Source organism: Larus michahellis, chromosome 16, assembly GCF_964199755.1.
Source record: "Larus michahellis chromosome 16, bLarMic1.1, whole genome shotgun sequence".
NCBI lineage: Eukaryota > Metazoa > Chordata > Aves > Charadriiformes > Laridae > Larus > Larus michahellis.
In genome coordinates this window covers 5852546-5875937 of record NC_133911.1, presented here as the reverse complement: position 1 = coordinate 5875937, position 23392 = coordinate 5852546, and the positions used below count along the sequence as shown (strand labels likewise).

General features: G+C 51.8%; 1 protein-coding gene across 5 annotated transcripts in view; it reads left to right on the top strand.

Moving 5' to 3' along the window:
- The window catches only part of CASZ1 (castor zinc finger 1), a 292054-nt gene that overhangs the window by 158010 nt on the left and 110652 nt on the right, over positions 1 to 23392 (top strand). The window lies entirely within an intron of this gene.

Sequence of the window (23392 nt, the reverse complement as noted above, 5' to 3'; positions counted from 1 at the left end):
CCACTTCAATGCCATCAGAATTGACCCTAGTGCTGGGCATTTTTGCAAATTCTTGTCTTCTCAATTGCTTTGAAAGCAGGTAGGTAGCTGGGGAAAGGAGGAGGAACCGTCCATATGTGAGTAGTCAGCTCTCCATCAGGTGATTTTATAGGGCAAGAATCAAGATAAACACCCAGCAGCTGGGAACCTCTGCTTTTAAACCCTGCTGCCTTTGGATACGTCATCCCTGGTGTCCTTATGCATCTTGGACTTGAAAATACGGTAATCTTTGGGTCTTCTGCTCACCAAACGGTGCAGGGGAGGGGGATGTGCATGCTTGGTCTCCAGGGGAAGTGCAGCCTGTGCAGTGTTGGGTGAGCAGTGCAGCTTGGCAGCCTCCCACCTCTCCCGTGGGCTTTGACCGAGTCTAAGGCCTCGCAGCTCACGTGGGCGTGCTCAGCAGTGGCTTTAAACCAGCTAGCCACAGTGTGGGCAGCACAGAATCTGGTACAGGCTAATTGCCCAGTGCTTGGTTCAGTTTCTCTGGAAGGTTTTGCAGCCCTTGCAGAGCTGCCGTGGCTGCTGCGCCCGCGGTACCCAGGCCAGCTGTTTAAAGCTGCAGAGTAGACGTAGCCTTGCTGACGTGCTGTGCTCTTTCCCATCCTCTTCCTCTTGCTGTCCTCTGTGCTTTACGGTCTCTGGTGGATAAAGAGATGGTGCCTGCTGACACTGGCATAGGTAATTTGTCCAGTTAAATATCTAAGGGCACATGGGAAAGTTTGGGTGTGCTCTTTCCTGGTCTGATGGTGTTTGTTTCAGTGTCTTTGGACCAAAACCACTTCCTGGTTGAACTGCTGAATTAAAATAACTTATTGGAGTGGAGAACGTGATTCAGAAATGCTGAGCTGGGCAGCAGTGGTGAGATCCCAGTTAGGTCCATCTTCTATGGGCACCTCTCCTTGAAAGTGCGAGATGATAGTGTGTTGCTGTCTAACCACAGTTTGTGATAGTGCAAAGAGAACAAGAGAAGACCAACACTAGTAACTCCTGAGGCTTTTAGGTGATAATGGAGCATCTTGCCCAGAAAACACAGAAGGGGTCTTGAAAAGCTGCTTCTGAGTGACTCTACTGGTTGGGCTGGGGGGGGATGCAGGCTGGAGGGGCTTGGCGTACAGCAGGAAGGAGGCCCCAGCTCATCCGAGCGTGCCAGGCAGGTAGCTGGTTGCCCTGTTTCTCCTTGGTGTCTGCTAGTCTCCGAGTCCTGGTTCACAGCTCCCTGCAAGCCAGGGATGGAGGAGATCCTATGAAAATGATGATATGTGACAATCAGTCACAGCAATTAGTGTTTTGGTTAACAGGCCTTTTTTGTTTTCTCTCACCCAGACAGAATGTCACAAATAAATCCTCGCCTGCATTTGCATATTAATTGGATCGGAGACGTCAAGCATCTTTCATTAAAGAAAATGATCTGCATATTTGGAGACATAAAATAGTTATTTTGATGGGTTTTTTTCATAAGATCAGGGGGTGGGGGAGGAAGGTGATGGGAGCAGTGGAAATTGAGGTAGAGCAAAGGCAGAGAAAGCAGCTTTTGTGGTTAACCCCTTGTGGCCCAGAACTAGCTGGTGCCCAAAGCGAAAATAATAATATAAATAAATAAATGTCGGGGCTTGGAGCAGCTTGTAGAGCACTGCAGCATTCTCTCCATAGCTTTGTTCTTGGGGCTTGGCTGACGGTGGGTAGCCACAAATGCACTTCCAAAATGTCTTCCCCCGCCAGCTCTGTCCAGCCACAGAGTCAGGTTACTACAGGGCCCTTCTTGTCCTCTCTCTTTCATGACAGCACCTTGGCCGTCCTGTTGGCCATTCCATTTCTCACCATGCCAGCATTGGGTCTTTGGGATGGCAGGGCTGCAGGATCCATGTGCCGTGGGCGCCCTCAGTGCCTGAAGCAAGCAGTAGCTACCGGAGAACTGTGGTGTGCCTTGGGGGAATGCTCTGGCCACTCAGGCAGTGGGGCTAGTTAAGCAGTTTGGCCAGGGAAGGAGAACCTTGTATTCAGGTCCTGCTCCCCTTGCCTCCAGCTTGGGTGGGTGAGGTGCCAGAGGGCTGGGGCTAGATGTTATCTCCCCTGTGGGCTGGTACAGCTGTGACCTGGGTCTCCATCAGCACTCTCTGTTCTTCCAGAGGCAGTTCTTCTCTCCCCAGGGAGCCCATGTCAGTGCCTGTGGGGGACATGGGGATGAAGATGTGAGTTGTGGCTGCGGGGTTTTCTCTGCGTGCCTATATTTGCATGCTGGACTGGGAGTCAACGTGACCTCTGCACCAACTGCTGCCATCCTGCTGCCCAGGTCTATGCGGGGACCTCAGTCGCCCTGTGCCTCTGTAGGGGTGCGTGTGTATGTTTTCCCAGACAACGCTGCTTTTTATCCAGCTGTCCAGGAGTAACGCATCTGCTTAAAACCATGGGACAGCTTGTTCTCTCTTTGTCTGGTCTGTGACTGGCTTCAGGAACCCAAGGCTTGATTTGAGGCAAGGAAAAAACTTTCCTGGTAACCCCAATCCAAATCAGTGGTGTTGTACATAGTGGATAGGAGGGTTCACTCTTTCACTCCTGGATTTCTACCCCAGCCCCAGACTTTGAGTAATTTTTTCCTTTGTGTTGGCAGCAGCAGTGCCCAACAGCCCAGGGCAGGATATAAGGAAACTGACCCTCTGCTTTTCAAAGTGTCTGGGGAATTTCTGTAGGCAGCATGCAGTGGCTTGAGATGGATTTTGGCCAGGACACTGAGGTTAACACTGCAATGGGATCCAAGGGTACATTGGCATGAATGTAAATGATCATGTTATGGCAGATTAGCAAGTTACCGCTTGTTAGCTGTGCTGCGGTGTGGGACCGCGAACACGCTCCTTGCCTGTTGCAAATTCCAGGTAAAATGTATTAACTTGAAACCGCTGCAAACATGGTCTGAGTGACTGGGTTTTGCTTTGGAAGTTACCATGGCATTGGTGAGTGCCCTTGCCCCACGAATGACTTGAGTAGCCCCTGCTCACATGGAGGCCTCCCTCCCTTGAGCCTAGTCCTGTCCTGCTGCTCTGGTGCTGTGGACCAAGACCTTCTCCTTATGTCACTGAGGTGTCCCCACAGACAAGCTGCTCCAAGCCAGCAGGTGTGGCAAGAGCTTTGGTCCCTCTCCCTTCAGAGCTGCCCTCAGGAGTCTCAGCTGAGTATTGCAGAGGAAAGCAAGCTTGGGATTCCCTGCCCAGTGCTGCAGGTGACAGGAGCTGGCAGCCTCGCCAGGCACAGCAGAAAGTGGCCTGTGGCCCCAGGGATGCTTGGAGAGGAGCCCATGGAGGGCTCTCTGCCGCTTGTGAGCAGCGGCTTGGGTGGCACAGCTTTAACTCTTCATGGATTTTCTGCTCTCCACAGGAATGCTGCCTGGGGTTGGGTCAGGGAGAAGGTGGTAGGAGCCAGACACATTTGCAATGATGGCACATTGTCTTGGCATGCTTTGCTTGATTCTTCTTTTAAAAGCTAATCCAAGCCAGAAGGACCCCTGAGGACATCTGCTGGGATCAGTTTTGAGGACTTCCCATTCCTGTGCTTTAGAAAACAGGAGATTTGGTTCAGAAAGCCCACCTGCCTTTCGGACAGAGCACTGGGCTCACCGTGGGACAGCTTGGCATGAGCAGACCTCTTTGAGGCCTCCTTTGCTTGGGGGAGTTTCCCCACATGCCAGACACAACTGAGTTTTGAAGCTGAGAGAGTAAGGGCAAAGCAGAGGCTCTGGTTAGACAAGTACTCCGGAGTTGTCAGTAATGGAGTATGCAGCGTGGGGGCTGCTGGGGTAGGTTTAAGGAAATCAGTTGGGAATAGATGAGAGATAATTTGCCTTATCAGAGTGCAAGGGAGCAGGTCTCTCTGGGCGTCTGAAGTGACTGCCAGGAGGTGGGGAAGGTGGTACAACCCAGAGCATGTGAGTGCTGGTTTGGGGACCCAGCTTCTTTTCTTGGCTCCGCCACGACCCATCTAACCTTAAACAAGTCATTGAGAGATGAAATCATCTCTCTCAGCCTTGATTTCCCCTTGCCTATCTCTTATGTTTTAGCCCAATTCCCTCATGTCGGGGGCCGTCTCATCCTCAGTATTCGCCTGATGCACAAGGGGCCAGACCTCTTGGAGCGGCCGGAATGGAGGGTGTAAGGTTGCCTTCCCTCCGTTCCTGGAATCTCATCAGGAAAGGCTCTGGCACAGGATAAAATCTTCAAAGCACTCTCTTCAGCAGAAAGGTTCCGTTCCCAGCTCCAGAGATCTCTGTCCTAGACGAAGGGACTGTGTTTCACACCCCTATACTGCCTTGTTTCCCTATACAGAAAAGGCTGCAGTTAGCTGTGGTTCCTCTCTTCACCCCACACATCAAGGCATGTTGCTGGGTTTTTTTCAGAATCCTGATCCTAGGAAGCCATCAGTATCCAGGGAACTTTATCACACACACTCGAAATAACCCAGAAAGCTGCCAGCCCCATATTAGGGAATGAATCCCTGTCGGAAAGTAAAGTGAATGCAAAATTTATTGACAGGCTACTGTGACTGCAGGCAGTTTGTGACCCAGCCCCCTCCTTTACCTCCACCCCTCCCCGTGAACAACACCACACAAACCCTCTTCAGTCCTGCAGCCTTTATATTTAGCATGTCTGGGTCCCTTGTCTCAGCATGGGAGCCTTCCCAGGGGAATGAAATACAAACTGTGGGCAAGAGGTCTGCACAGAGTCTGCCCTGTCTGTCCCACATCCAGCCCTCTCCATCCTCTCCAGTAGCTCAGTACAAACGCAAATGCTTAATGGGGGGAAAAAAAACAAAAACAAAAAAAACAACAAAAACCCAAGACCTGTCAGCCTAAAAATTCTTTTCCTGAGCTCAACCCGTGGCAGAGTTTTGCTGTCCTCCTTACTCCAGCGCAAGGCAGGATGATTTGGTGGTTAGAGCAGGAGGTGCCCAGAAATGAGCTCCTCCTTGGCTCTGCCAAGGACGGTGCTATCTCAGTCAATCATGTTAATCTTCAGTGACTAAGTTTCCCCATTTGTAAATCTCTACCATCACTGCAGCCTCCAAACGCCTTTCATGTCTGCTGGTGAGTTTCCTGGAGAGGTTCACGGAGCTTCTGTTTGAGTGCAAAATTCTGCTCGAAGCGGGCGTTTGGGATACTTGGTTGTGACTTTTAACGAAAGGTTTTGTTTATGAATTTTTTTCTGCTCTTCCTTATGAGGAGGGATAGGCATTCAGGAATATCTTCTGTCAGATAGCATGGGCTTAGGCGTGAGTTGCTGTAGAGATGTGAAATGTCGCTGTACTATATATGTATTAGGTTCTAGAGGAAAGAAGCAAAGTGTAGGATGTGCGTTAGCACTTGCGTTGCACATAGTAACTTTTCCCTTGCAATTCTCATGAGAGGCAGGTAACTCTCAGGATTGTGCTGTACCGAAGCACAGAAAGGTTCAGTGTCAGACCATGGCCACCAATGGACGCCACATCTAGCGAGGACTGGAGCTGTGAATTCCTCCTTTCCTGCTACCCACTCTGCCGGTGCTGCTTGGGGGCTCCTTGGCCTGGGGACCCCTCTCCTAGAGGCTCCTGTTGTGACCCCAGGGAAGAGAACATGGGCAAGCAAAGAGAGAGGGAGCATCTTGCAAGAAATTATTGCCACCAAATTTTCACCAAAAAGACTGGTAGCCTGGTAGGTGGGCAGCAGCAGATGTGCTTGGTCCATAGCCCTTTCATCTCTCTGCGAAGATAGCCAGAGGTGACAGCCAGTGCTGGTCAGGGTGCCGGCTTCTCTGGTGAGGCTGTCTGCCTCCCAGGAGCTGCACCAAGCCCAGTCCCACCTCTTTGGTTCACTTTGCTCCAGTAGAGAACACCCATCAGCTGGAGCTGGCCTCTGCTCAGTTCCAAACATGGGCTGACTCTGTCCTCTTGCTTTACACCAGGAAACTGCAGAGCGCTTTTAAGTTTGCTCCTGATTTACACCATTATGGATGGAGAGAAGGATCAGCCCTTGGCTGGTGTTCGGACAGGTGACCTCCGTGGCCCTGCAGGTGCTGCCAGCACAGCCACGTGCTGGGCCTCTGTGTGCTGCGTACCTGTCCCTGCTTCCCCTTGCTGTCCTGGCAAGAGGAGGTCCCTTACACCCTACCTGGCACTTGAGATGTGCAGCTTCACTGTCCCGCCACTGATTTAGCCATCCACATCACCAGGACATGTCATCACTGTGACAGATACTTTATTTCTTAAAAATCACTAAAACCAGGAGGTGTGCTGCTGGAGCCTGGGTCAGAGAAAGGCATGGCCACCCTCAGCAAGTGAGGGGACAGCTGGGGTCATGTGGGAGAAGGGGAGAGCTCAGGTCTGAGGGCCAGGTTGGTCTGGGGAGAGCCACCTCTCTCTGGGCAGGAGTTTCTAGCAGAAGAGGGTTTCGTGGTTTGTGGTGTGTTCAGCTCAGCGGACGGGAACTACAAATTGTCTCTTTTCAGCGCCTGCTGTCCTTTAGCAGTCGGCCGGCACCATCAATCACACACAGACACCATCAGGAAATGATTCCCAATCAATTATAATTGCTCTTCACCTACTTCCTGTATAAATCACTGATGTTTTACTGCAGATGCCAATGAAACAGGGGAGCGACAGTCTCTTCCCTCAACTTTCTGTGTGTGTCTCAGGCCCACCCACCAAGTTCCTTGGGATGGCCCTGCCAGGCTGAGAAACAGCAGGTGATTGGGATTTAAAAGCATCGGCATGTTTTATTGCTCCTGGAGGCAAGGGACGGAGAGGAGGAGGAGGATGCTGTGTGCTCTCCACTTCTCTGTGATCCATCCACAGGTGGGGAGAGGGGCTGCAAGGCAGAGCCCATGCCTTCAGCATCCAGCTGGTTGCAGAGGTTTGTGCACAGGCAATGGGAGCAGAGGTCTCATTAACACTGGATGAGGTCCTAAAACAGCCTTTCCCAATGGGATCCCACGTGGAGTTTACCAGATGGGCGTTCTTAGTTTTTTTATTCACTCTTTTTCTCCTTCTTCTCTTTCCTTCATCTTCTTCATCTCCTCCAGAGATGAGCGAGGAGAGGTGCTGATGTTCAGGGCTGGATTTGAAGCAGAGGATGAGATGCCAGCTAAGGCAGGAGAGACCTAACGCTGATTTTTATGGTGAAAACATTCTGAGCTCTTCTGTTGAAATCTCAGCAGCGCGTAAGATGGGATGAAACACACTTTTGGGAAGGGGAGGTCAGAGACTGCAATATCCTTTTGGAGAAGGGCAGAAAGCCAAGTTCTGAGACTGTTGGAGAGGGAAGAGGAGAGGAGGGTGAGGAGAACGGGTGCGAGTGGTGCTGCCAGGAGGCCAGGGCTGGGCACGAAGCGGGATTGCGTGTGGCAGTGGAGCCGTGCCAGCACGGATCCCGTTTGGCCGGAGCAGCGAGGAGCCCGCGTGGATGTGGGTGTGCGGCGGCGGGAGAGCCCGGCCGGGCGAGAGCGCGCTGGGGCAGGCGCGGGCGAGTGGCGGCAGCGACTTCCAGGCGGATGATTATTTTATGGAGTCCTCAGAAGTCCAAAGTTATGTGTGTTTGTTAAGCGCCGTAACGCTGAGTTTATTTAATGTGGTTTTAACTGCCGCACGCTTTTATAAATCAAAATAATTAAAAATAATAAATTTGAAGGTTAAACAACAGCCTGCACTGTGGCAAAGAGAAGAGAGAATGTCTCCGGGCTGTGTTTGCGGGGAGGGAAGCAGGGGTTCCTGACGACTGCCTGCGCCGCTGTCACATCGCCTGGGGCACAGGGGCAGATTTCAGGCTGGGGTAGCAGGGGAAAGGCAGTGCCAAAGTCCAGACTGTGGCACAGATCCATCTTTTCACACCCTGTCGAGGCTATCATGAGGAAAAGCACATCCAAGGGGCAATGGCAGCCCCAGTTGTGTCTTCATGACAGCCCAAGATCTCTGGTTCTTTTCCCCTTCTCCTAGTTTAAAAGCACCTATAGACACTTGGGTTTGCCATCCTCCTCATAGGATTTTCCGGCTATCGATACTCTTGTTGCAGGGCATTTCTATTGATGCCACATCTCAGCTTGCATTATTTACACAGAGCTATCGAATCTGTCCCAGTATTCAGGACAGCCTGACAGAACCTAGCCTCCCTCTTTAAAGGTTAAACAGGCCGGGTCCCCTCGCAACGTGGGCTTGGTGCTTGGGAAATGCAGGGCTCTAAACAGCCACCTCCCCCCCCCCTTTTCATTTTAGCTCAGAAAGGTTACCCTGAGGCGCCTGGGACTGGGAAGTGGAGGGTGCTGGAGAGTGTGCGTGTCTCTTTAAATGCTCTTTGTGTCAGCGTGATAAGGAATTTGATGGCTTTATCAGAAATACCAAAGCTTTATTTAGCAGGGTGAGGCGAGCGCCACTCGGCTCCACACAATCTGCTGATAAATTGGAAAAAAAAAAAAAAAAAAAAAAAGGCAGTGGGGGGAGGAAAGTCTAAACTTTCGCTGATTGCATTTGGGCATGGCCCAGCTTCCAGGGGACACAGAGCTGGGCACATCCCGTGCCCGACCGCAGCCACTCTGGATGGTGAGGCCAGGTGTGTATTAGTGGCCTTGCTCAAGACCAGAGCTCTTTTAAAGGATAGAAGCAACTTGGTTTTATCCCATTTGATCTTTTGGTGTCACCACTGTTCACCTAGTCGTATCTCTCACATTCTCCCTTTTCTTGTCTTGTCCCCAGTTTGCTGCATGTCTCCTCTTCCCTTTCAGCTCTGCCCATGGGACTCAAACATTTTTCACGAATGTCTGGCATATGATACGTGCCTTTGGATATTAAGGCCCTGGTATTCTTTCTGCATCCCTCAGGCTGTGGATCTCAACAAGATGTTTGGGTTTGGCTGCTCTCTGAGTCTCATCTCCTTTACCTGGAGTCTGGCTGCCAGATCATATAAGTGGGAGGCAGCAAGGTGGGAAAGGAGAGGTGTCCCATGGAGTCATTAGGCGCAGTGCGGAGGAGACTTTTGCAAAGCGTCCCTTCTGCAGAGAGATGAGGCCAGTGTGGGACTGGCAGGGAGCTCACAGCTGGAATGGGAAGCATCCCCAGATGAGATCTCTGTCCCAGCCTGGGTTACTACCCCAGCTGCAGGAGGACCGGCTGACATCTGAGAGGTATATCCATCCTTGGGTCTTGCTGTCCTCCCAGTGTCCAACTGAGCTGTGAGAGGATGTTTGCCAGTGCTAACTCCCTGGTGGTGGGCATACCGGGAGTAGGCTTGGTTGAGGAGCTAGTGTGGGTGAGCTGCTGGCTCTCCCAGAGCAGAGGTACATAATCCTATTTAGACTATTGCAGACCACCGCACCGTGGGGAACCCCTGCAGCAAGGGCAAAACCGAGTCAGAGAAATCCATCCACTGTTGATGGGTTTAGGGAAGGCGGTGCTGAGTGAGGAGGCTGGGATGCATGACCCCATCCTGCTAGCACTGTATAATGTGCTTATGCTGCTTTGCTTCTAAATGGGCTAAACCTTGATTTGGTGGTTAAATCGTAGAACTGGGAGTGAGGCCTCTCAGTCTCCAGCCACAGCTCTTCCACCAGCTCCCCCATGGAAATCTGCTGCCTTCTCCTTGCCTCTGTGAAGGGGCTCCCTGCACAGGAGCAGAGCAGCACCCAGGTTTGCAGCAGAGCAAGGAGTGTGTGAGGCTTTCCAAAGGATGCACATTGCCATGGCTCCTCCAAGGTCAAAGGAGTTGTGCTGCCTTACTGAAACAAGTCTGGCCCCATGTTTCTGTAGCACTTTGAGATCCGACTTGGGAGGAGCTAGAGTCAGACCCAGTATTTCTCCTGTTTTGTGTTTATCATTAACACATGACATCTATTATATATTGTTACCATGTTTTGTTGTTCATCGCGTGCCTGCAAGCAGGCCACACACATTGTGACAGTTCTGGTCCCTTCCTGATCTCGTGCCTCCACACCTTTTCTTTCCATCCTTCTGTTCATTCTTACTCCTCCTCTTTCCTTTCTCTCTTTCTTTTGATTTTTCCTCTCTCCTCGGCTTGCACGCACGCACACACACAAACACATACACATACAGAGCTCTTTCACAGTTGGATCATCTGTTCTTGGCTCTCGCCCACATCTCTTTTTGATGTGGTTTCTAGAGGGTTTGGGCCAAGTCCCCCATTTCTCTCTCTGTCATCAGGAAGCCTGCTGCAGCCTCTGATTCCAGCCGGATCTGGTTAACTTGCTCTTAGGAAACCTTGCCACCTACCAGAGTAAGACTGGTGCTGTAAGCCTGGCTGGAAAGGAGAAAGAAGGCTTGAGCTGCTCTAAGTTACAGCCTGATGTTCTGGGCAGTTACTCATGATTTACACTAATGTCCCTGAGCACAGAACAAGGTCCTGAGTTGATGCAGCATGGAGTGTCCGGAGGCACTGGCCGTGGAGCTACTCATTTGGAAGATCTGTTTCCCTTGGTGGGGTTGTGTGGTTCTTCTCCTCCACAAAGCAGTGCCCTGAGCTCTAGGCCAGGCTGTGGCTCTCAGCTCTCATTTTGGGGCTTCCCATGAGGGAGTAAAGCACATTTGATCTTGATCGCAACCTGGGGCATCTTTTGGCCTGCTTGAAGCCCTGTCCAGTGCATTGCTGGCCTTCTAGCTACTGTATGGGAGGGCAACCTGTTCACTTAAGCACCAAATCAGAGAGAGCTGTGGTCCCCGGGAAATACAGCTTTCAGTCCTAGCGGGAATTCATCCTCCTTTGGAAGGCAGCATAAAGACGGTGTAATTGTGCATGAGACAGGGTGAGTAGACAAGTTTAGAAAAGGCTTAACAGCAATTAGGTTTAAATGACCCCTCTTCTCTGGAAGGTTTCAAAGATCCCAGGTCACTTTTGGGAAGAGAGGCTTTTCTGAGTGCTCCTTGTCTGATTTCTCTCTCTGTGGCAGCAGAGTGGCTGCATCGCAGCTGGCTGCGCTCAGAAGTGCGTTGGAGTCCCCTGGGGGCTGCTGTTAATAGTTGTGCTTTCAGCACAGAGCGGGTGGATTGGACAAGAGGACAGAGGCAGGGGACATGGCGCGCACTTCTCAACACCCTTCTTATGAACTGCCTCCTCAAGCTGCCATTGTGGCTTGACTCAAATCCTGTTAAGTCGGTGGCAAAACTTTCACCAGCCTCAGTGCATGGGCCAGTAAAGAGCAAACATTGTCAGTCAGGTCAGTTCCAGGGCCAGGGATGGCTTTAGGAAAGAAATACCTGAGAGACAGTTTGCTTTAGTAAAATGGGGAGAGAAGTGAGAGTAGATTGCTTTGGGCATGGGTAATGGGGCATGGAGACCTCGCTGACTCAGCCAGCACTGCGAACTCTGTCCTGGTCACTCAAGCTGTGGCCGCTTGTCCTCTTGTCTGAACTGAGCCCATCATCTCAGCCTGCTACCCAGCAGGCTCGTGTCCCCTGCCACAAAGCATCTTTCCGTGTGGCACTAACCGTCCCTTGCTGGCCATACCAGCCAGGAGCGGGGGCCGGAGGGGCTGTGGAGCCTGGACCCCCTTTGGCTTCTCTTGCAACTCAGTGACAAGGTGGGGACAGTTTGCCCCGTGGCTGCCCAATGCTGCTCTGTGCACGTAGCCCGCCTGCAAACTTTGCATTTGCTGCAGCCAGTGATCCTGGACTAAATTTGTTCCTTTCTAAAAGGAAAATTTGAATAGAATGGGCTAAAAAGCCGCGGGCTCCCCCAGTGTGGGCCTGGGGTGCTGGGACAGCATAGCTCCTCCCTGAAGCTGGCTAATAGAAATCAGTCCTGATTAGGATTAGTCCAGCCAGCACTGAGCTGGCAGGCTGATAATCTAATAAAAATTCCCAGGATTGGTTTACTCTGGGGAGGATTTGCTCTGGACGCGGGAGGAGCAGGATTAGCCCAGCTGTGTTAGGGAAGGGAGGGCAGCCGAGGGTGGGCAGGGAGGCTGCCGAGAGGGTGGGGGGAGCGAGACAGACAGCAAGAGTAAGTGGAAGTGACAGGGTCAGACCGGGCCTTTGTCCTACAGCCTGATTAGAGAGTCTGCCCCCAGTTTCTTACACTTTGGGATGTTGTCGGACAAACTGGAGCTTAAATCTGTCAGAGCGCAGTAGAGATTGGAGTTGACGTCCCGGGAACATATTCCTTGCTGTGCAGAAATCCAGCCCTGCTGGGAAAATGTAAAATGCCCATCCCAGCCCCCTCTGAGCTGGAGGAGATGTGAGCTCAACTTCTTCCTTCAGCTGTGTTGGGTGGTTGAGGCTGAGCAGCAGAGAGGCTTGTCCAGAAGCAGGTATCTGCCATGAGTGGTCCATGTCCGATTCCAGACTGGTCTCTCCAGCTTCATCCACTGATGCAGAGGAAGTCCTGGAAGCCAGGTTGTTGCTCTCCAGCTGAAATCACCAGGCTTTGCTTGACGTGGTGGCAAAGGCACCCACCATGTGTGAGTGAGAACTTGGCAGGAGATCCCTGTTCCTCCAGGGAATCTCAGGGTGGGCAGAAAAGCTCCTTTGTAGGCAGGAAGGAGGCCTGAGGCTGCAAGTGGTGACTTTGCAGACTGGAGGTGACAAGGACTTTGTTGGCTGCTGTTGTTGAGGAAGACAAGGAAGGTCTTCTGCAGGCACTATTAGCCAGACCCCAGCTGTGCAGGCACTGAGGAACACATTGCTAGTTTTCTGGCAGCCCCGAGAACGTTCCATGACCCACCTTGAGTCGCCTGGGGAGCTGCTGGTGTGTCTGGTGCAGAGCAGAGGCATGGGGAGCTCCTGTCAGCCCTCATCTGGCTGCTCTGCTGGTTAGCGGAGGGAATCCAAGCTGCCTTTCTGCTGCGGGGCTTCTCAGCCTGTAGGTCCTGGAATGCCTGTGAAAAACAGAAGTGACCCTGAAATGTGCACGCACATTCACAGAATTTTAAAGCAAGAATACGTGGCGGAAGAAGAACAAAGACTCAAAGTTTTCACCTAGGTGTTGCACAGGATGATCTGTGGATTATTTCAGACATGTTCTAGTGCGTCATCTAAAGGTGTCCTTACAGTTTGCTCTGGCTTCCTCAGCCGTGTTGTTTAATGCTCCCTAGACAAGGCAGGAGAGAAAAGAGCCCCACAATCTTCTGAACTCATCCTTTGACTCTCCCTGCTACTCTCTTCTCCTCCCCTTCAACTCATCTGGACTGCCTCTTCTGTTACTTGCCTGGGAAGTTCATCACAAAATCCCAGACTCTTTAAATGTATTTTAGCCCTCTGGGGACGCTGCAGTTAGATAAGGACACCTGCAAAGAGAGACCCTTCAGAGCATTAACTGGGGAGTCCTGCCTGGAGCAGAAGAACCAGAACAACCACTCTCTGTGTTTCTGGACACGAGGCAGGAGGTGTATAGGGTGCAAACCCCCGCCTGGAGTCTGAACTCCACAGAGAAATGCCCTCAAAGCTCCAGAGGTTGCAGACTGTGTGAGGGTTTTTTTTCCCCTTTAACAGCTGCAGCTACTGTGGATGGGCTGGAGCATTTCCCAGCGGAGTGCATCTGTCTGTGGACCAGTATCCTAAAAGCTCTGGGGTCTGGCAGTTGTTTGGGAAACACCCCCTGACCGTCAACCGCCACCCCCACCCCAAAAAGAAAGCAAGAAAAAGCCTCTAAGATGAAACCAAGATAAGTAAATAACGAGAGCACTGTCCTCTCCAGGCTCGGGTAGCTGCATATATGATTGTCAACTTGATGAAATCCCCCCGGATGTAATGAGCTGATTTTCTGCTGTTAATATTGCATCTGCTGATGAAGGATTCGTTAGGATAATGGAACGAAGCTAAAATATAAATGACTCGCTGTCAAGAAGCAGCTTTTGCTTGTGTTCTCCTGACAGTTCCTCGGCCATGGCGAGGGAGTTTTGTGTGTTCTGCACACGTTTGCGAGGTGTGTGCGCTTATTTGGTCCTGCATGTATAGGGACACACGTGTCAGAGTATGTTCCCAACGAGCCGATTGCCCTGGTAGCCTGGAAGCCCACGGCACATGCCCGTCCCAACCTGCTGGCACACTGCGGGGCGGCTGAGGCGCTGGCGTTTTGCTCTGTGCCAGTGACGGCTGCTTTTTGCCTGCCAGTGGGGACCGAACCCTGCTGCGATCGAGAGCAGCGGCCAGAGAAAGTTGCTCCTTTGCCTGGCTGAGGTGAGGGAAGGTGTGCTGCAGGGAAAATTTCTCCACTTTTACGCCAGGTCGTTTTTGTATCTGGCATGTTCCTTTTTTTCCTTTCGTTTTGTTGCCAAAGTTACTGGGTTTTCTTTCTGAACAAGAGAAATCAGTTTAAGCATGTTAGAAAGTAAATCTGACCTTTGCTCACAAAGCATTTTGAAATACAGAGCATTATTTTCATTGAAAAATGCAAAAAAGATTTTGATAAAAGTGGTCTTATTATTGCTGAGTAGTAATCTTGCATCTGTGCATCAGATCTCAAGGTTCCACTGTCTGTTTTGAGAGATGGGGTTGTTTTTCCTTGCAAAAAGTAAAATAGAATCAGCTCCGTCATTGAAGGGATTTCAACTTTAATACAATTTCGCACACGTGTTCCCAACACTAGTTTGCTCGTCTCATTTCGGGGTTGTGAGCACGCATCCGAGCGTGTGTTAAATCTTTGTTATCGGATGTGCAGGGAGGAAAACCCAAGAATATGTTTACAAGTATCTTTGGTATCTTAGACTTTCTGTACATTTCATAATAGCATTAACCAAAACATAACATTGCCAACCCCTCATTTTACCCTCTGCCTAAGGACATTTGGTGTTTTCCCTTAAAGTCCATGTTTCTGGACACAGGAGACCAAATGAGAATCACAGCTTTCATTATTTGTTTGGGGTTTTTTTTTTAGTTTTTAATCACATTTCTCGCTCTTCTGATTACCAAGGAGGAAAAAAAAAAGAATGAAAACATGAACTGTAATGGCTCAAAAATGAAATTAAAAAAGGCCTTGCTTTCTATTATTATTTTTCAAATCACATTTTTCAGTCAATAATGTCAGGGATCAGAGCAGTGATTTTTATTTTTTTTTAATAGCTGGAGACGGCACTCTCAGATGTGCTGTTTTTCCGGAGGCGTGAGGCAGTGGTGTCCCAGCCCCTCTGACCTGCACGTCTTTACTGGATGTTCAGTCTCCTCTCCCAGTCCAGCAAAGCCTTGCCTGGCCCAGCCGTACTTTTGGGGAGTTCCTCTCACTATTCAGACTCTTCTCCTAGCACGGAACATCGGTGGTTTAATTGAATCATTCTTTACAAAAGACCATGAATATAAATGATGGGGGAGGGGGGGAGACACATGAATATGATGCTAGAAATTTTGCATTGAAATATATTTGATGGAAAGCAGCTTTCTGATGAAATGAAATTTAGAGTGTGTGCCTGTGTGCGTGTATAAACATGTATGTGTCACTTTTTCAGCCCTTTTTGTGTCAACATTTCTTTGCTCTTCCTCATGATAAACACTACAAGGAAGAAGATTTTCAACTAAAAAATTACTTTCCCCAAGATATTTGGTAGGAAGAACAGTCCTTTTCTGACCCGTGTTCTGTCCGAAATTCAGCTCGTTGTGCGAACGTAAGGAAATAAGTGAGGCAGCGGTGCCTTGTGCTGGAGGCAAAGTGGAAGGGACATTGAAATCCAGTGCTGGCTGCAGGCATCTTCCCTGTCCCTGTCCCACGGAACCCCTACAGGTGACTGCATCAGGACTCTGGCGTGCCACAAAAGGCAGAGCAGGGACACTTTCCAGGGGCTCAGAGTTACTCCCAATAGGAAGGTGGTGTAGTAAAGGTGGAAAGTCTTTTGTCTCCAGCACTTTCTATTGCACAATCTTTAAAGTCCCGGACTCACAGAGGAAACAGCCAGTGAACAATTTGCAATTTCTTTGCTGCCTCTTGGCGATAGTAACGTAGCCAGTCCCAGGCAACTGAAAGTCGTAAGCTGGGCTCCAAAAATGTGAGATCATCCTAGAGGTTTTGAGACGGAGGAGGTAAATGCCCAAGGGTATGACATTCTTGGACTCACTTTCTGAATCCTTCAGCCTTTCTGGGCTTTTCTCTGCAGAATTAGCCTTGGCAAGGGAGGGGAGGTGGGCAGGGAGGTCTGACCAGCATCCTTCCCTCTTGGCATCTCTGAGGCTTTTTAAACCAGTAGCTTAAAGGCAAAGAGCCAGATCCCGAGCCAGCATAAACCAGCACAGCTCTGTCGGTGTCAGCAGGGCCTCCCTGATTCACACCCACTCGGGCTCTCCTCCTGGCCTCAGGGAAACTCTTTTGAGGAATTTGGTGGCAAATTCAAGCACTGCTTGGCTGGGACAGTGCGTCTGTGTTAAGGGAGGGGGCTTTGGGGGCTTGCTGGACTTGGTCAGGCTCGACCTACAGCAGCCGGCCTGGGGAGCAGTTGCAGTCCCCCTTTCCCCAAATCCTCCACTCTGTTTTTTCCTTCATTTCCACTCTTGCCCAGGTACCCCCAGGGCCCAGCATGCCCCATCACCTTTTCCCACGTACCAGGTCTCTTGGGCCATCACTTGGAGCGTATATGTGTATTTCTATTTGTCACACTTATTTTTTTTTTCTGGGGTCCCCTGCTTCATCATTATCTTAATCACTGTTGTGTTAAGTTTCATGCTTCCATTGACCTTTATTTTCGGCCTGGTTATGCTGTTTATCTGCCTCTGACACTTGTCCCCTGGTGCTATTGCCAGGGAAACCCAGCACAGAGGCCTTTCCCTTTTCCCCCACCCCCTTGTCCCTTTCTGTTTAATTTTTTTCTTTCCTCTTTTTTTCTTTTTTTTGTCTTTTAACATGGTTTTCCTAAAAAGTTTTTTAATCAATCAAATTTGAGGCAGAAAATAGGCTTGGTCACGCCTGGTCCTTGGGTCGTGTGACACTCACTCAGGGTCCTGACAGCTCCTCAAAAGGGGCACCCGGGACGAGGAGAGGGGGGGCGGCAGCACGCTTCCCCAGGAAAGGGCCCGTTTCCATGGCACTGCCCCCACCTCTCCGCCATCCGCCAGCCTGACGTGGGCCTGAGGCTCTTCAAAAGGGGCGTTGGGAAGCGTGCGTGTGTGCGGGTCCGGGGAACAAAACGGTGGCATGGGGGCGGTGGCGGCGGGGGCGTGCTGGCTGCGCTGACAGCTGCCGGGGTTCTCTGCCACCGGAGCTCACAGGGAGCCAGTGGCAGCGACGGCGGTTGAGCAAGGGCCCCAGCCAAACCTGCATAATCAGGGGCTTTTCATAAATGCCCCATTTTTCATCCCCATCTAAGGCATTTGCTCCGAGAGAGCCGGTAGCCCTGACGTGGAGGGACAGCACTCCTGAGTCCTGGTGCGCACCCTGGCTCTGCCCTCCTTGCTTGCCCTGCTGCCCCTGCATCCTCCTCCTCCTTTGCCCTCATCTCCGCAGAGCAGCAAGCGCCCGTTCCTCTGCCGAGCTGCACCTTGTGCCCCTCCGGCTCTGGCAGGGCCCTGCCGGGGTGGGATGGCGCAGAGAGTGTGGAGCCACTCATGGCTGCATTGATGGCGCCAACTCCTGCCATGGCAGGACCTGGTCTCCACGTGTGCCTTGCCATCCCTGGCACTGTCGCTTTTCTCTCAGGTCCCCCCTGCTTCCCTCACCTCCGCCTCTCCCCGCCTTGCCCTGGGAGACCACTTGCCCTTCTGCTGCCTTCATCCAAGGCTCTTTGCGGGGGATTTTAAAGCCCTTTTTTTCCCCCCGCCCCTTTCCCAAGCTCTCTTCTTTCACTCTGCTCCCTCCTGTCCTTCTTTCCCCCATGCCCTTTCCACTTCTCCATTTGTGCAGGGTCTTTTTCTCTCTCTCTTTTTTATAATTAATGATTAGTTTTAATTGGTTTGCTTAGGCAGCCTGACAGCAAATTAGCAGGAGCCAGCCCAGGGCTGCCGAATGCCAAGTTTGGGGACTGCTGTGCTGTACAGATGTGGGGGCGGGAGATGAGGTGAGCTCCTTGGGATCCTCCCTTGGCACCCCCTTCCCACTGTGCTGGGCAGTGCCGTAGCTGCTCTGTGAGGTGGGGGTCCAGGGCCTTTCCTGGGTGCCATCGGTGCTGGGAAGCTGGGACCAGCTGGGGATTGGGACCAGCAGGGCTGCCGTCTCCTGTCCCTCTGTCCTGTCCTTGTCTCCAGCACTCCAGAGGTGCCCAGTGGGCATCAGATGGCCCCTGTCCCTTTTCTACTGCCCAGCACTGGTTTTCCTCCTTCTTTTTGCATCATCTTTCTTGAGCGGGACTGGGCTCTGCTCAACAGGTTTGAGCAGAGGGGGAAAGGGTGAGAGCCAGGGCAGAATTTCCCCAGGGAGCACTGTGCCAAGGGGGAGTCCTTGGGAGCAATGAAGCAGGCGGCTCTACCCAGAGCTAAAAGGCAGGTAATGGGGAAGGGGTGGGAAGGGGAGGGGGGCTTTGCTCTTTTTCTTCCTTCGCAGTGATTTCCCTTTGCTTTGCTTTTCTTTTCTTTGCCTTTTTTATAGCTCCCATTTTTCTTTTTTATGAGAGAGAAACTGCAGGGTTCTCCCAGGGCTGGGAAGAGCACTCGGTCCCAGGCTGCTCACAGCCAGATGGAGGGGAAGAGAAGGGGGGCAGTGGGCCTGTAATCCTGGGAGGAGAGTTTTCCTGGTTAAAGAGGATTGAGGATGGAGTCTAGGACATTTCAGCAGGTTTTTTTAGGAAGAAGGGGCAGACCATGACCTATTTGGGACACTTGTTACACTAATTTTCAGCACAGAACTTCCCTGCAAGTGCTGACAGCTGTGTAGCCCTAACAATCAGGGGATGTAGTTGGTTTGTATTGCGCTACTGGTATTGCCTTGTAATGGCAGCCAAGAAAGGGGGAAACAGGAGATACCACGAGTTGCCCTCTCCTTCAGCCCATGTGCTTTTCCCTGAGCAGCCCACAACGGGTAGATGAAAACTGGGTGTGACTGGGCCGTGAGAGCATGCGGGGTTCTGTCCTGGAGAACCTGGGGTGTCCTTCAGCTGCCCATAGCTCTGTCCCATCAGTTGTGCCGGTTCCTTGCCCTGGTTCACCAGCTTCTCCCCCTGCTCAGGCCAGGCTTGGGCCAGTCCAGGGACACTTCTGTGCCGCTGCCCCATCCCCTCGCTCCTGAGAGAGGGTGTGAACTGCATTCCTCTCAGCATCAGTGCCTAAGCAGGGTCCACGGCCCAGGGCCCACGCTGGGCTCGCAGAGGAAAGGGATGGGTTTGTATCTGCCTTTTGTTCTGAAACATCTCAGCAGATGACAAGGCTCAGCTGCATCTATAGAGCAGCCAGGATATTCCAGTCTTTCTGCAAAACCAAGAAGGCTTGACGGGCTGGTGACAGGAGGGGGTGTTTCTTGTCCCCAGCAATCCTGGACCTTCTCGCTTCAGGTGTTAATGGGTGCTTTTGCCCTTTACGAACACCAGTCCAACCCTCCAGCTGTTAATATCTACATATGCCTTTTTATGGGATCCAGAGCACATGCAGAACTGAAATCAGAGGGATCTGATGTCTTCCTGGGATTTCTGTCATACAGGAACAGCCTTTTCGTCAGTCACAGAGGTCCCTGCTGTATTCCAGATTCATGAAAGATGGAAGCCAGCGCAAACACGTCTGCTAGCAGATCCGTGTGGTGTTCAGCTGTGAGTGTACTGCAAACATCACGCTGTGATACCTTACTGCAGCCTGGCCCCTTCCCCAAAGACCCCTACGTTTAGAGCTCACTCAGGTGAAAATACTGATAACGCACGTAGAGACTGATGCTGCGCAGGCGTCCCCTGAGGCTTGGAGGCTTTGGTGACAGTGCTCACTCCTCTGCCCCTGCCCTGTTCAGGACATACTGCTGTGCATGCCCACACCGCTCAAGTGTCACTCCCTGGTCCTGATGTGACCCTCAAGAGAGAGTCCTTCATGTGGCTTTGCCAGCGTTTTGGACCCTCGTTGAGCTTTGGGCCTCTGCCGAGCAAAGCTGGGGATGAGTCTTCCTTTCCTGGGGGGAGAGGGAGAGGGATGAGGGAGAAGTGTGGAAAAATACCTGCTAGAAAAGGCATTTCAGTTCATTTCAGTTCTCTGTGATCTTGGCCTATTCCCACAGCTGATGTCCATGCCATAGCAGAAGATGCATTTTGGACTGCTGCAAAACTTCCATGTTCTGCACACTTGGGAAGTCCTCTTTTCCTTTTCACATACATCCACCCTCTCAGGAGGTGGTTTAAGACCCTTTTCATTTTCTTGTAGGCTGTTTACATTTCACTGCACTTCAGTGAGACAGAAGGGGCTCAAGGAGTTGGCCATACTTTGTGCACCCTCATGTGCCAACAGGAGTGGGACAGATCCTGCTGAGCCTGGTTATGATCCAGGCCGTGTTGTCTGTTTGTCAGTCACATGTGGGCCGGTGCCGAGGAATAAGTCATGCTCAGACTTTTTTTGACCAGTGAGGCTTGGGCCAGGCCAGACGTGTGACCGTGTGCCCAAACCCTGTGCTGTAGCTCCGAACAGAGAGGCTTTTGCGGCACTCAGTGGCAAAGAGCTCACGGGCTGGCAGCGCTGTGGTGGCTGTATTCCCACCTGTAGGGCCAAGCTCAGGGTGCAGGGCGCTTGTTTACCAAGTTTGTTGCTGATTCTAGATTTCTCAGGAAGAGTTTCAAAAATTGTTAGTGCCACTGGAGTGTCAGGCACAGCGCAAAGTTAAAGGAAGGCACAGCTCCTTCCTGGTGAGAGCAGCCATCCCTCTGCCTGGTGTTCCTTCAGTTCTCATTTTAGCATTGTATGTGCCAATATTCGACCTCTCCCATTGCAATTTAGGGGACTCCATTATAATTATGTAGTTCTTGACAATTGAATAGCAGCTGAGGATCACCAGCTGTTTCATTGCAGAGCTACAGGAGGGAAACTGAGGCATGGGGCTGAAGGTTCCTAAAGATGCCCTCAGAGTTTCCGGAGTGACTCGCCGAGGTTGCATGTCGCAGAGGCTGCCAACGCAACCCGTCATTGCAAATGAAACTGATGGGAGCGGAAAGCAGTGAGCCTCCTGCCCTGCATTTGGCTTGGCTTGCCACCCTTCCTCTCCTCTTCCTCCCCCTCCTCCTCCTCGCCGCCAGCACGTGCCCTCAGTCCTGCCTCGGCCAGCAGCCCGAGCCGGCTCCTTTAAGGCAGGCACGCCGGGGAATTGTGCACCGTGCCAGCCTTCGCTGCGAGTGCCTCTCCCGCTTCCCCCTCGGAAAGTTTCCTGCCCAATTGTTATGTGCGATCCGATCTGAAAGTTGCTCTCTAAGCTTCTTGTCACATTTTGACTTAATGAAGTGCAACTGGAGTGGGAATTGGGGTTCATCACGCCAGTCTCACTGCGCTCCCTTGTTGTCAGAAAACAGGGGCGGTTGGGGACCGTAATGCAACGCTGCAAGTCGTTATCATTCCGGTCAGTCTGTTTAACACAAAATTAAACAAAGAACTAATTAGTGCCTCATGAATTAATAAATGCGCAGTTGCCGGGTAGGAAGGGGAGGAAGGAAAAAAGGTTGTTGAAGGAAAGATACTGAAAAAGTCGAATTAGGATGTTGTGTCAAGGGGAAAAAAAAAATCTGAGTCCACTTTGGCGAAGAGTTTGGATCCATTGGTTTCCTTGGAATAAGCTCCCCTCCTCCTCCTGCGTCGTGCTTGTCTGCTCTAGAGCAGCGATGTACGGGCAGGCATGGGGAAGAGGGACATCTGGATTTCTTCACAGTGTTCCCTAGAAGCTGGAGCTGGGATCCACAGGCCAGTAGCCAGATATAAATATTTATCCAAAGAGCTTTGTGCCCAGATGCAGGAGCTGAGAGGTGCAGGGTGGCAGCCCGTCCTTGGAAAGGAGGGAGGCTTCGAAGATGGTCCTGGCGAGCAAGTCTCTTCTCTTTGTCTGAACACTTTGGAGCTTTGTACTTTCTGGTGAGGGGTGATGTGTCGTGGCTGGGCCGTGTCCCCAAAAGGTTTGTCTCCCTCTGACTCAGGGGAAGGAGCCAGCCCTTGGTCTCCCGAAGCAGAGGAGGGGGCTGGAGCAAGTAAAAGGGGAAGAGGAGGTCAAGGAGGCAGGGAGAGGCAGGGAGGACGAGGAGGGAGGGTGGCAGTGCGGTAAGCAGGAAGAGGGGCAGGGTGAGGTGGCACCCATGGCTTCAGAGGTGGCAACACATTGCTCACTTTTCTAGAGAATCCAAGATTGTCACAGTAACAGTGCATAATCTCAGATTAACTATGTCCCAGCAACGCTCCCCTGCCCCTGCTCCTTGCCCTGTCTGTGCCGGCCAGCCCCGCTTCCCACATGGAGGTGTGCAGCGCCGGGGAGGACACCGGTGCTCTCGCAGCGGAGCCAGGTACACGGGCTGCGCCGAACGCCCACCCGGCTGGCCAGCCCTGCAGGTGCCGTGCCGTGCCCTGCCGTGCTGCGAGCGAGCGGGCTCTGCTCTGGCGCATTGTCAGGCAGGGAAGCAGGCAGAGCTGGGGGAGGGAAGAGTCCATCCTTAAGAGGACATGTCAAGTACAATTAGCGTTATCTGTCTAAATATGTACTGGGAACACAGAATACAAGAGGAGGCCTGGCTGGCTTTAATGGAGACATATGCAAGGTCATATTGCCTCATACAATCCCCCAATCTGATTTGGGGATTACACATTCTAAGTAAATTGGCGTTATTCCTCTTGCATCATTGATAAGCTGCGGCCGAAAGAAGGGGAGTAAAAAAAAAAAAACAATTAAAAACTCAAACCCAAGAATTGACCGTGCACAGGGGCAAGGGAGTGAAGCTGGGAAGGCAGAGAGAGTTACAGGCAGAAGGCTCAGGAAAGGGGGAGAGAACAAAAGGGAGGGAGAGAAAAAAGAGCATGACAGAATGGCAGAGAAAGTGATGGAAAGAGCAAGGAAGAAAGGGAGAACAAAGGGAAGAAAAAGGTGAGAGAGGGGATGAGAGAGCCAGAAGGACAGAGGGTGCCCGGGTGAGAGAAGGACCTCAAGCGGGGGAGCTGTTCCTCCAGCCGTGTCCTCAGCCTTGTGAGCACCAGGATTTGCATGGGGAAAGGAGCCAGGCTGGTTATGCATCTTCCTTACCCGAGGGGCTCCCTGTGCTCCGTGTCCGTCCATCCATCTGGGATATCTCACCAGCTCCTTCCCGCTCTGGGTCCCGGCCAACACCAGGCATCTATCTTTGGCGCAGCATGCAGGCAGCGGTGGAGTGCAAGTGACAGGAGGAGGCCGTCCGCACGCACAGAGCACCAGGGCCCCAAAACACAGGGGAGAGCCACAGCGGCAGCACAGACTCCCCAGAGCCAAGTCCCTCTCACTTTTGCTCTCCGAGGGGCTAAAGCGGGGTCCCTATGAGGGGCTGGGTCGCGGGGAGGTGTACTGTCAGCTGGTGCTTGGCGC